Below are 4,400 nucleotides of genomic sequence, written 5' to 3' on the forward strand. Positions count from 1 at the left end.
TGGCTGATATTTTGTGAAAATCCGGCAGAAATGCTACACTAATCGACTCAGAAATACTCTGCAGAGTCAATCGAAACGAAAAATCCCATAGAAGCTAAGCTCTGCGAGGAGGTTAATGTGAGACATGAAGTCACGTGGGACTTTCGAGGGGCATTTCTGGGCGGAGCTTGGTAAGGTCCATGGTTTTCTCTCAGTAACACCAAGTACACTGCAACTTTGATTCAGTTGGTCTTTGAAAACGAAAACACGTATATGTATTCAATTTAGCAATGGGTATTTTGTTGATTAAGAGTAATTTAGCCATTTGTAAGAAAGCAGTATTTTTTTTATAAAGTAAAACATTTTAAACTAAACTTTATTTATATAGCACCTTTCCTGTGAAAGGTGCTATTTTTATGTCTGTACATAAAAATCACAAAGTGCTTTACAAAAAAAGGAAAAACATCAATAATAAAATAATCTAAAATCAATTAACAAAATTAACCAAAAGCCAGTCTGAAGAGATAAGTCTTTAGACTTTTTGTAACCCTTGTGCGTGTGAGGACTGAGGTAAACGTAGAGGACTGTGGGGTCAGTTGGACCCCATTTGTAAACACAAGGGTTAAATGCGTCAGTTTTAAGAAATATATTAAATAAAAGTATACCTTAAGTGAACAAAATATGTATTTTATCAAGTGTACCAATAAAACAAAATGCTTTTAAAGATATTTTGTGTATATTTTAAAATATATGCTCAAAATAGAATTTAAAAGAAATTCACTTAAAGCTTATTTTAAAGGTAAACTATTACATACTTTAAGATAATGAAATATGCCTTTTTAAGTGCTTTAATAATCTTTTACTATTTTTTTAAAATGACAAACAAACAAAAATACTTAAAGAGGAACTTAAAGTAATGTTTAACAAAGTAGTAAATAATGTGTTCATGCCTCAAAACACCAAACATTGACAGTTTAGTGACAGAGGTTCTACAACAAAAACAATACTTTTCTTCACCGGAGTGGTGTCATGCAGAGTGATGTGAATGTCATGAGAGTGAGAGAACAAACGCAATGAGACCCAGGAGATGAAGGTGAATGAAGATTTAATGGTGAAGATTCAGCGTAACCCTAACCCTGAGCTATAAAGATTGAAAAAGGTTATTTTGGGGAAAGTATCAACATCAATATTTCCACAAAATAAGAACCAAAAAAATTTTGATAGAGGGAAAAGGTCTCAGACTCTGAGCTCAAAGCAAGATGCCAGAGAGCATTAAACTATTTTTTTAATTAGACAATTTCATTTTACATAATTATCACATTAGAAACCATTTGTTTGTTAAATATTTAATGAAACATATTTACCATGTTTGGTGTTTGTTGTAAATGACGTATAGTCACAGACTAACGAGATATTAGTCCAAGTTTGTCGTTTATTGAATGGCTGTGATGAGCCACAGGAAAGGAAACAAAGGTAAAATAACTGAATAGGTGATCAACTCTAAACCACTCTCACCTTTTTACTCTGTTTGTCGTTTAAGCATCCGTTGCAGTGGCAACCGCTCACCCCTCGAGCCCAGCACAGATTACGTTTAAAATATTCAGTCCGTTACAATATATCAGGTTTTCAGGCTTGATATTGATTTTGCGATTATTAATAACCTTCCCTGAACACAGTGGTGGTTGATTAGTTCATTTTAACTCCTGCTCTGCTAGTTATTTTGGTAATGGAACCGAAACGCACAGAATTGCGCAACACCTTGTTGAAACAATAATCACTGAGATTATTATTGTTGTTGGGTCATTAATTTGAACACGTTTTGTTGATTTTGTTGTTCTATAATAAAGTTATGAATGTTTTGATAAGCTAATCAGAGGAGGACATGCTGGTCTCAGCGTCGAGGTGTTCAGTTTCTCACTTAATGCCGAGATCGACTCAAAACCTTCCGCGATCGACATGTTGCACCACTGCTCTAACAAAGAACAGTTCAGAAACAATATGAAATGGGGGCGGGGGAAGTTATTTATTAACTGATTAAGTCGTGTTTTAGATTGTTCTTGAAAAACTAATCAGTCACAGCTGATTAGTAGGTGAACTCACGGCTGCACAGTGAACCCGTTGATTCTTTACAGCTTTCAGCCACTCCTCTCTCTTGCAGGTACTGCTTACCCCCGCTAAATCTTTTAGGGGTACACAGTACCCTGCCGTACCCCCCTACTTTCACCCCTGGCTTTATCCAATCATTTTTGACCACTCAAAGCGCTTTATACTAGAGTCATACTCATCTATTTGCACTCACAAACGCTCACACATTTATACACCAATATACAGATTGGTAGGCAATTTGGGGTTAAGTACCTACCGAACCTACAACCTTCCAATCGCTAGACAACTACTCTACCCACACAGCCACAGTCGCCCCAATGTGGATGTGCATAAGACTGACATAACACCTGTCATAAATATGCAGGAGTCTGAATGTCTGCCTGTTGTCATGAAGTGCAATTCAGTAAATAATGACACGTTTAATGCAAAATTGCTTTAAAAGTTGGATTAAAAGTCTATTAAAAGTGACACCTTTGCATTAAACTTTGCAAAGTGTCATTATTTACAAAATAATGCAAAGTCATGACGCTATGGATTGGTACCTACTGGTTGCCTGAGTTCCTTCTTCGCCCCTACAGATCTCCAATAAACCATTCCTGGATTCCCAGCTGGCAGTCGGTTCGCTCCTCTTTTCCTCCACACCTGAACTTACCTCCACAGCAGCCTCAACATCGCCAACAAAGAACTCACTCGGTCAAGAGCTTACACTGGAATCTGGACCACTTCAAGGACACCCACAAAGAGACCATACCCTGGAAACCACTGTATTACACCCCTGGCGGAAGTACATCTTTATATCAAGTAATATCAGTCTAATTCTTCTTAAAGTTCCTCTTTCCGATTACCTCAAACTCACCATCTCTTTCTCACTGCTCTCCAGCATGCAGACGACCCTGGTTACCAGCCCAAGGGACCAGACTCACACAATCTCACTTTTCATCATTGTTAAAATAAACTTTATTTATCTGACTATCTGTTCTCCTTTTGGTGTTCTGTTTGTGAGTGAAAAAACTGGAACCCAACATGACACTGTTGGAACAAGAGAGGAGTTTGAGGGATTTGAGTCTGTAGAACAGTCAACTGCAGGAGATGGTCGGCGTGACATTGAATCAGCATTTACATGTTTGTGTCCTTGTCTGTGTTCAACAACCCAGTCGTATGGATCTATTTCAAGAGCCCACCTGGCTCTATGTCCAGTTGGGTCAAAGTCCAAAGCCATTTTCCTCAGACTAAGAAGAGGTTTGTTGTCGGTGATGACCTGAAAGCGGTGTCCAGTTATATATTGGCGAAAGCAGGGGCCCGGTATAGGGGGGGGAAAGTGATGACAATTCTAGGGGCCCTGACCAACAGGGGGCCCTCCACAATGTAATTATTTATTTTTTTGTTCATAGAAATAAAATTTAAAAAAATGGGGCCTTAGCAGTAAAAATTTTATGTTCCCACTCCCAGATCAAAAAACACAAATCCATATTTGCCTTGAACCCCCCTATCTGCGTTAAATGGTTTGTTCCTGCTTGGAGCTTCAGAGTGACGCTGTTAGCAGCAGACAGCAGGAAACAAAAACGATTGTGGCTGTTACTATGCTGCTAAGAAAAGTTATAAAATCAGGTTTTCAAAAAAAAGAGAGGGAGAGAGAGAAAAAGGCAGAGTGTTAATTTATAGCCCAGTTTTTCTCCAAGAGAGGTGAGTAGACTGTGTGAGATTATCAACCATTTAGCATAGTTAGCTACAGACTGTTTGCCTCCTTTTCATTAGCATTTAGTGGATTAAGGATAAATAACATTCATATATTTAACTTGCTCCTTGTACCTTTTACCACTTAACAGATGAGTCAGTCAGCAGCAGCTCTAACCACCATACCAGCATAAACAATATTCCTCCCCGGTCCAAGTGAAAAAGGTGAGCAACACTGTGTTCAATAACAAGCTAGTTGGCATCATTCCAGGGAATCCATAGGGATTTCTCTGTGTTTTATCTCTTTTTATAATTACACAACAAAAACAATGTATTTGTTGCTGACAGAAATTCAAACAATCTTTATAAATGATAATAAAAAACAGCCTCCTGTCTGGACTGCAGCCATTCCACACAGTTTTACCTTAGCTTGCATTTAAATTACAGATATCTGTTACCACATCCCTCCTGACCCATCCTCTCCTAAAATAAATTAAAGGTGCAGCATGTCACTTTTATATAAATATTTTTTTTACATATTTTTTTTAAAACTGTCATTATGTTGTGACAGTATGGTATGAGAGGTAATCTGTGAAAAATCTATTTCCTCTGCTTTCTCCCAGTGCTAGAAACAACCAGTC

This window comes from Poecilia reticulata, linkage group LG19, assembly GCF_000633615.1.
Source record: "Poecilia reticulata strain Guanapo linkage group LG19, Guppy_female_1.0+MT, whole genome shotgun sequence".
In the NCBI taxonomy this organism is placed as follows: domain Eukaryota; kingdom Metazoa; phylum Chordata; class Actinopteri; order Cyprinodontiformes; family Poeciliidae; genus Poecilia; species Poecilia reticulata.